Source organism: Rhamphochromis sp. 'chilingali' (genome assembly GCF_963969265.1).
Source record: "Rhamphochromis sp. 'chilingali' genome assembly, chromosome: 1".
NCBI lineage: Eukaryota > Metazoa > Chordata > Actinopteri > Cichliformes > Cichlidae > Rhamphochromis > Rhamphochromis sp. 'chilingali'.
In genome coordinates, this window is record NC_137929.1 from 54782958 (window position 1) to 54792173 (window position 9216).

Sequence of the window (9216 nt, forward strand, 5' to 3'; positions counted from 1 at the left end):
AGTGACTTGGAGCCATAGAAGGAATTGCAATACATGCTTACAAAACACTTATATATCAGGTCATTTCATATTAAGGTTTAAGTAGAGGTTCTTGGTTAAAACATTTATTTAGTAGAAAACATACATATAGTCTCAGTGAGCCTCTGGTCTGGTAAAAGGTCAGAAGTGCAACAGGTGAATTGAGAAAGAGCATGTGGGGTCAACACACACACACACATGAGTTAGATTTATTTAGAGGAGAAATTAGTCATGTCTCGGCAAGAAAGAGGAACAATTCACTTTAAGACAAGAACGGAAAGTACCAGCCATGAAAATAGAAGATGATCTTCTGGGTTAAAAGTCATTGTGGTGTTGATCTGATCTATGTATAAAATGTATCTGTGACGCATGAAGGGGCGTCAGTAAATCAAACCCTGATGCTATAAAATATCTGTTTATGCTTTGATTAAGTCGGAGATCACTTGCTGTCGGCGTACAGAGTGTTCTTCCCACACGTGTGTAGTCATTAAAATCATTGTTTGACCAAGACCTTCTGGACCATGGGTGGTTTGTACTCTCCTTCCTCAATTTTGAACCTTAACAGTAGTAAATGTCAAAAAGAAACTGGCACTTTTTTTCATTACTTTTGGGAATGTAAATTAATCAAAAGATTTTGGAGCTTCATATCTCAAGAACTAAGTAATATTTTTAACAACCTGATTCAAAGGGACCCCGGGTATTTTCTTCTTGGCCTACCCTCAAAAGAAGTAACATTGAATCACTTGCAGCGCAAATTATGTGACAAACTATTGCTGGTAGCTAGGAAATGTATTCTGATTAATTGGGTTAAGGATAAACCTCCCTCTGTGACGTTGTGGTACAGAGAATTATTTAAAGTTATTCCTCACGAAAGAACTGCTGCTATTTTAGGAGGAAATGAGGGTCTCTTTCTCAAAGTTTGGTCCCCTTTGCTTTCTTATTTGCCAAATGATTTGTCCCAACTGTTGGGGGGGGGGGGGGGTGGTTGCGATTAAGATGTTCTCAGTTAAATAGGAAGTAAGTGTAAAGGACAATTCATTCTTGGAGTTTATCTTTTTCTCTTTCTATATCTGTGGCTAATTGAGTGAAAATATGTTTTTGTGTGTGTGTGTGTGTGTGTGTGTGTGTGTGTGTGTGTGTATGTGTAAATTTTTTTTTTATTCTCTTTCTTTCTTTCTTTCTTTTCTTTTCTGTTTGGTTGTTATTTTTTATGCTATTCTTGATAACGAATAAAAATTGTATATCCAAAAAAAAAAAAAAAAAAAAAAAATAAGAACTAAAATAAATAAAATACACTTCAGCTACATACTTATAATTTATTTTCCCAAACCACGCTGAGCCGCACTATAAGGACTAAATAAGGACTATGCGGCTCCGGGGCCGCAGGTTGCGGACCCCTGCACTAGGCTTTAAAGGGTTAAAGCACATCCAAGAGAAAGATGTAATCCACAGAGTGCCAGGTTCTCTCTCAGGACACTGCAGCCAATCAAACAGCCTGTAAATGAAGGAAAACACCATACTGATTCATTTATTCGTCTTACAGAGGGTTATACATTATAAAATCATATAATATCTCCCTCTCTTTCTTCACCCCTGTCAGCACACACAACTCTAGACCAGTGTTTCTAAGAGCCACAGACATGTGCAAAGCTTAAATTACTTTTTTGATTCATGACATGTGCCAATAGTAAGAAGTAGAAATTAATTTTGTGATTCATTTAACTCAACTGTGGGTTTATTCCCACACCCATCCAGCTTTTAACACACAAAGTAAAAACGCCCCCAAAAGACCTCTTCACATGTGATTGGTTAATAGGTTACCATGAGATCAAGTCTCTCTTGGTCACAGGTTCCTCCCGCTCAGTATCATTCAGTTGCTTCCTGCTTCCTTCCAGAAGTCAGCGGATCTCTCCAGCGCAGCAGTAGTTTGGTGAGTAAAAAAACGATCGTCTGTGGATGTGTAGCTGCCGTTGTGCCTTTCTACCAGACACAAACTCACTCAGAGAGTTAGTGTTACTATTTTGGTCATCTAATTTCCTCTGTTATAAAGTCAGATAAATTACATCTGATATAACCAGTTATTATAGGTTTTTTTTGTTGTTGTTTTTTAAGGATTATTACCTCTAAGAAAAAACTGTCAAGTTTACAAGTTTCAGATGAAGTCCAAGTGAACTTGGATCTGAGTTGCTTTTATGTGTAAGCCACACCTGAGCTCTTCAAACAGTCCTTTAGGTTTGAGAGGAGGGACTATAGCAGTCTGTTTGCTCACTGTGTGCCTTTGGAGTGTGAACCAGGAAGTCAATAAAATGTCTGTGAAATGAAACTCCAACTTAACACATGCATTACATACATAAAGAAAAATGTAACATCTTGGCTAATAATTCTGCTGGTTTATACTTCTTAATTTATGATCTTAACATTCTGGTTGAGTTCATTTTTATGTGTATCTTTTTATAGTACATTCCTGGAAGCAGCAGAGTGTGCACGCAGCCACGAGGAGATAACTAACTCTCAGGTGAACCCTTATGAATCTTTAGGTTTTTAATGTTTTTGATATCTGAGGTCTGGTATAACAACACCGCCTACTATGACCTCAGTAATACCTTAGCGCTTAGCAAATCTCTTTTAAGCAAATATCTATTCTAGTTTTGTCATTATAAGCACATACAGATGGCTGTTAAACCCCTGGCATCCAAAACTCTGGGAAGTTTCACATTTTCCAGGAGCCGCACAAAAAAAACTGTACCAAATAATTCCATATGTAATTATTATTTTTAGGATTCATTATTATTAATAATAATTAATCATTAGTTAATTGATACAGTTACAAAATATAACAAAAGAGCTCTAATAAATACAAATAAATCTAATTATAAATATTCCAGTATATTTCACAAAATTAAATGTATATAGTCGACACTGAGGGAGCCCTTTCCAATTAAGCAGATGAAATAAAAAATACTTTGAGAAGTTGGTTCTTTTCTTCACAAGTTGTTGCTGAAAAGAACGCCTCCACAGGCTGTTTGAGTAAATTATACACCACCAGCTCCCCCGAGTGTCCATTTCATCACACAACAAGCAACATATAGGAGAAAGATCGTACATGAATTTTGAACTTGTCTTTGGGTTTGAAAATTACATTTTATTTAGAATTTTTTACAAATAACAATTTGACTGTGGTGCTTGTAGAATTTTAATCTTCTGGCAGTTTTGAGTTTAAAATGATCAGATTTTCATAGACACTGCCTCAGTGTCTTAAACAATGTTTTAATACATACTGTAGTGGAAAGACAATGGGATTTTTTTCCTCTCTTTCATAAAAACTGAAAATTTTATAATTTCTTAAAGCATATTTGGATATATGTGATTTTTTTTCCGTTTTGTTTGATATTCATCTCATTTATTATGTTTTTGCTGTAGTTTTTTTGACACTTCACAAGTAAACGGGACCCTATTCTAGAAAATATGTTAAACAAAGTCTGCATATTAAAAAAAAAGGAGAAAAGACAAAAAAACCCAACCTAATATTAAAGCCAGAAATCACACACATACACACACAGAGACAAAAACCCCCACCATAATTATTGTTTTTATTATTGTCTTTATTGCCAGAATACGCAGTTCTTCCTTTGAGTGACTAATGCACATTTATTATTCAAGTTTTAGCATTTATTCAGTGTAAGTTATGACTTGTGGAACATGCTGACCGTTATAGATCGCTACAATATTCGGCATAACAAGTTGGTTCTAATATCAAAATGTATCTCATTGTTACACTGCTGGGGAAGCGAAATTTGGAAATGTGGGAGGAACAACTCTGTTAAAACCATTCACCACAACAACTTAAAGTTATGTTTTTTACTTTAAGAAAACTTAAAGAAAAGTTACTTCAGTAAAAAAAATTTCTTTTTGTTTTTGTTAATGATTAATAGAAAGTTGAAGAATTCACATGTCTTTAAAAAATAGTGTCTGGAAGGCAAAATGAGCTAGCAGAATTTACATCCTTGATTTTTAAAATGACTAAAATGGCTAGATACGTCACCAGGGACCCAGTGGGTAGTAAGAAGTTAATAAAACTACCTATACTATCAGCAGATGACTCTTGGCCTGCATTTATAAGAATGAACTGTTTTCCATCTTATGCATATGAATGCACTGATGCTGGATTTAGTGATGAGATTACAAACAACAAAAGTGGGATAAAGCCACACTCTTACAAACAGTATGGAGATGATAACTTGGCATCAATCTATAAAACAAAATCCATATACGTTCCTAAAAGGGGTAAAGGGTTTGTTAGGAAGGGGCTTATTGAGTGTGAGTATAGAGAGGAGGAATTCCTACCATGACTCATAACTTCTCATTCATGTATTCTGCATTGTGCATCATATTGAAGCTATCCATATCTATCCTTGTAACACAATGATTTCTTTTCAGAATAAATCTGAAATCTGTGAACATGGCTCAGAAAAACATCAAAGTTGAAGTAAGTAGCCTATGTATTCTGTTGTCAGCGGCTAAATTGCATCACAATTTTTTGATCTGAGAGTAGTTTCTAATTGTTTTTGTTACATTTTCCAGTGGGACAAGTTGTAGTCACTTAAGCTCTTTACTTTCTGAAAATCCAGTGCAAATGCTAAAATGAAAAAGTGAAATTAGAAATTGCAGTAATGATGGCAAAGATTCCAAACAGTGAGGCCGGCAACTCACTTATGTGCCCTCTCTTCATGATGTAGCAATGTAAAATAAAAGGGTTTACATAGCTAGCTGGGTTTTTTAGCATGTCATAATGCAGTTTATGGCCATATCACCCTGAGCACACACAATCATGTTTGATCTCGGACGCCAAGCAGGGTCAAGCCTGGTTAGTACTTGTATCGGAGCATCTAATTATGCAGGTCATGCAGAGTGAACAGGAGTGAATGTACTTAAATTGTGCATTAAAATGTTTCACACACAAAATCTGGGATTTATCCATCATTTCTTGCTTCAATTTGTCCCTTTTACATGTTCCTGTTTTTAAAACAGACAGTTGTTTTTATGTCTGGTGAACAAAATGTGCCCCTCCACCCAGTAATATTAAAGAGTCTACACTGAGTCTATATTGGAAGCCATTACATTTCTCTATCAAATGAAAAACTTTAAACACCTTGCGCTCTTCTGTAAGAGAAAACACATTAAATACTCTGGCTAATAGTCCTGTAATGCTTTGTCATTCATTACCTTGATATTTGTCATTTGCATTGACCCAGTTCATTTTTTTGTGCATCTTTCTTCATCAGGCCAGCCCTGCGAGCAGAAGCGTGAAAACAGAGCCAGAGGAAGCTACAGCCTGTCAGGTGAGCTTCTGGACCGTTTCATGTGAAGAACAACCACATCCGACAAAGGTTCCTGCCTGAGCCCACGTGCAGAACTATTTTTTTTTACATCTTGGTTTGTTTTTTTTTAGTTTCTTTAATGAAGTCATGCAAAATTTTATTTTCATACTATGAAACACTTGATGGACCGTAGCCGCAGTGATGGTCTTGGAGCAATACTGACCTTTAAGGTCACTCTTTAAGGTGACTGATAAATATTTAGGATAGGTCAAATGCCGAGTCAGCGTATGAAGACACGGTACCTTCCCTGTTATCTTAAATGTGTAGAACTGGGATCTGTTGATGTCTTCTGTCAACAGACAAGACATTATGCCATAAACAGTGAATTGAGTTTCATTAATATTCAAATTATTTTGAATAAGCATAATTTTTTTCCATCTGTTTTTCTGTTGTTTTGTGAAACTTCATAGACTCCTATACCCAGTCCAGTTAAAAAAAAACAAAAAAACAAGAAGAATAATGGCTTTTAAAATGTTGTTTATGAACAAAATGCATTACATTTTGTTTTTGGTACATTAGCAGCCTCTAACGTCCATTTCTCCACTCTGATTTCCTGCAGGAACCACATAAACATCAGTTCAGAGTGAAATTCAGTCCGAATGACACATACACCATTGGCTGTGTTGTACCCCGCACAGTGCTGGAGGCCATAAAATCTTCAAATAAGTATAAGAAGATGGTTAAGGGTGCAGATGTAAATGTTATCATTCAGATGGGTACAGGAGACGACGAATCAATTGTTCCAACACATTTCCCGTGTTCTTGTGTTGGGGATCATGAGGTTCTGACCATTTCATGTAAATCAGAAAAGGTGGAAGTGGCTCAGGTCCAGGATTCCAACGTAGTATATCCAAGAGATGCCTATTCTGTCTTTTACATTGATACAAAGGGAGGACTAAATGCCAAAAAAAAAAACTTTTTAAAAGTGGCACTTTAAAACAGTTCAAGTATCTCTGTGTTTACGGAGAGAAGGGGATAACTGTGGCGGAGGCTCTAAAAAGAGATGGCCGCTTCACTGATGACCTGGGCTACTTTGAGCTGGTCAACATCAATGACAAATGTAAGACTGAGTGCACAGACGAAATTGATAATCTGGATAAAAAGAAGTTTAAGATATGTCTTCCACGAGGAGCAAATATGGAAACAAAGGATGTAAAACAAGTAGCCATCCCCGGCCAACAGAAACCTCCACATGTATCAAATAATCCACAACGCACAAGAGAAACAAGATCAGTCTTAACTCTTGCACAGCAGAAGGAAATCAGTATAACAACAGCAGCAAAAGAAACAGGCTGCAGCATTGACTCTAAGGAGGTTTATAAGCTACTGCGTACGCAGTTTCCACGTCTGAAAAAATGGATGGAAAGTAGATTCCCTGAAAATTCTTTCCAGAAAACACTGAGGAAGGAAAACTTTGGAAAGATCCAACAGTCTTTTAGTGAAATTCACCAAGTCAGGTTGCTGCTTGAACTGAGCGAGTCAGTTTGTCTCTTAGAGGTACCCATAAATGATCCCTTCATAATGCAGGGCACAGGCTTTGTGCTATTTGACAACTTTGTCTTGACAAATGCCCACTTATTCAAATACTGGGTTGATTCAAAATTACCTAATTGGCATGAACGTGTAAACATTACTGCTGTCTTTAACTTTGAAAAACAAGACTCTGACAAGAACAAGATTAATGCCAAGGTGTTTGTTGGCAGCGATAAGTTAGATTATGCCATACTTGAGCTCAAACCAAACAAACTTGAGGTTCCACCAGGGCTCCTCAAGAGATTTGGACCTGTACCTTTAGATGGTGCAGCCTGTGTTGTTGGACACCCAGGAGAAGGAGTGAAAAAAATGGATCCTACGTGTATCATTGTGAAAGAGGGACGAGAGGAGGCTGTTAATAAAAATTTAGAGGACATCAAGGAATACTTCATCACTCTTTATGCAATCAATCAGGCGATCAAAAATCACCCTTGTGAAAATATCTATGTGACCTACAACTCTTTCATGTATCACGGCTCTTCTGGTTCCCCAGTATTTGATGCATATGGACAAGTGTTTGGTTTGCACACTGGTGGATTTTTCTATGGATTTCCAAAGACTGGACAGAGTGTGATTGAGTTTTCCTTTCCACTGCTCACTATATTTGAACACTTCGTGGATAATGTGAAGAAAGAGGGGAATAAGAATCTGTTCGAAAGAGTTGAGGAGGAGGCAAAGGGAAATCCACACCTAGAAAACATTATTGCGTCTGTTGTGGGGTCAAAGCAAGACAGACCTGAGGAGCTGTTGCAGTGTGTTCAGGGTAATACAGCAGATTCTGAGGAGGGAATGGAGTTGATTTGAACTCTTATTTTTAATTCTGTTTAGCTTTTAGTATCAGTTATTATTATTATTATTACTATTACATAGGTGGTGAGTACTCTGTTAGACATCTAAAGTCTTGATAACCTTTTGTTTTCATGCCTATTTTTATTTTTTTTTATGAATTTTACTTTCTTATAATAATCTTAAGACAGAATCAATAAATGTACCTTTGTCATCATAGCAAATTGAAATGGTAAGCTTTTTGCTTTTATGACCCTTTAAGATTATTTGAGTGGCTGTGAGCATGTTGGTTTTTTAAAAAAAAAATTTATTGCTCAGCTACTGTAATGAAAAACGTTTTTTCTGCTTTTTTGGCCTTACTGTAGATGTTTAAGATGCTGTAATCCTTAATGCTTGTAACGTGACTGAATGTATTCAAGTGAAGTTAGACTTTAATATTCTGTTTTGATGTTGGACAATATTCATTATTTGTTACGTTTGCTTTCATTTGGAAATTGAATTGAAATTGAATGTTTTTGTAAAGATTTTGGTTGTTAATAAATGAGAAGTGAAGCAACACAGGGTGTAAAACAGTTCCACTCTCTATCTTAAAATGTTTCCTGTCAATAATTTTGTCAGTTAATTTTTACCTTTTAAACATTTGAAGTTTTCAATTGTTGGGAAAATTCTAGATTATCCTTAAATTTAGATCTCACTGTAGGATTTGGTATAACCTTTGTTTGCTTAGATGAGATGCTTAGGAGTGTGTGTGTGTGTCAGTATGACTTCGTAAAGAACTGCTTAGATAGGCCTAATGATGTTTTGCTATGTTATCTGCTAACTGTTAGGGTGTGGAAGGACAAAATTCCCAAGATGACTGGTGCCAGGAGCTTCCTGGGAAACGATAGTGGGAGTTGCTCTCTGCCACAGCCTGTGGGAAAGAAACCTGTTGTAACTAAAAGATACAGAGAGTTGTGTGTGGGGAGGAGGTATAAAATAGGAGCTGAGACATCCCAAGGGCAGAGCTGGCATGAATTTGAACTGTGATGTTTGATGTGTGTGCGCAGGCTCTCCTGCGCAATAATAAATGGTTTGATCACAGCTCTTTCCGTGTTGCAGACTTTATTTACAAAATTCCATGAGTGTGGGCACTGAGGAACGACCCCAAAGACGGCTGATCACCCAGAGGAAAAAAGTCAATGCTCAGTCTCACCAAAACTTCAAAAAGGGGGAGTTGTGGGGCAAGTCCTCAGTGACACACCAAGATCATCCTATAGAACTAGGGGAGAATCTGCACGGGTGAGCTGCGTCCAACCTACAGTGGGGCAAAAAAGTATTTGCTGCGGGCCAAATTTGGCCTGCGGGCCAGAGTTTGACACCTATGCTCTAATGGGCCCTCTACTCCCTGGATATTGTAAATAACTACAGTGGGGCAAAAAAGTATTTAGTCAGCCACCGATTGTGCAAGTTCCCCCACTTAAAATGATGACAGAGGTCAGTAATTTGCACCAGAGGTACACTT

General features: G+C 37.0%; 1 pseudogene across 1 annotated transcript; it reads left to right on the forward strand.

Moving 5' to 3' along the window:
• Positions 1-1898: 1898 nt before the first annotated feature.
• On the forward strand, positions 1899-8691 carry LOC308406391 (serine protease FAM111A-like; annotated as a pseudogene). Its single transcript, XR_013974750.1, has 5 exons — positions 1899-1948; positions 2476-2533; positions 4456-4504; positions 5301-5357; positions 5956-8691. The product of XR_013974750.1 is annotated as a serine protease FAM111A-like (transcript).
• Positions 8692-9216: the final 525 nt, after the last annotated feature.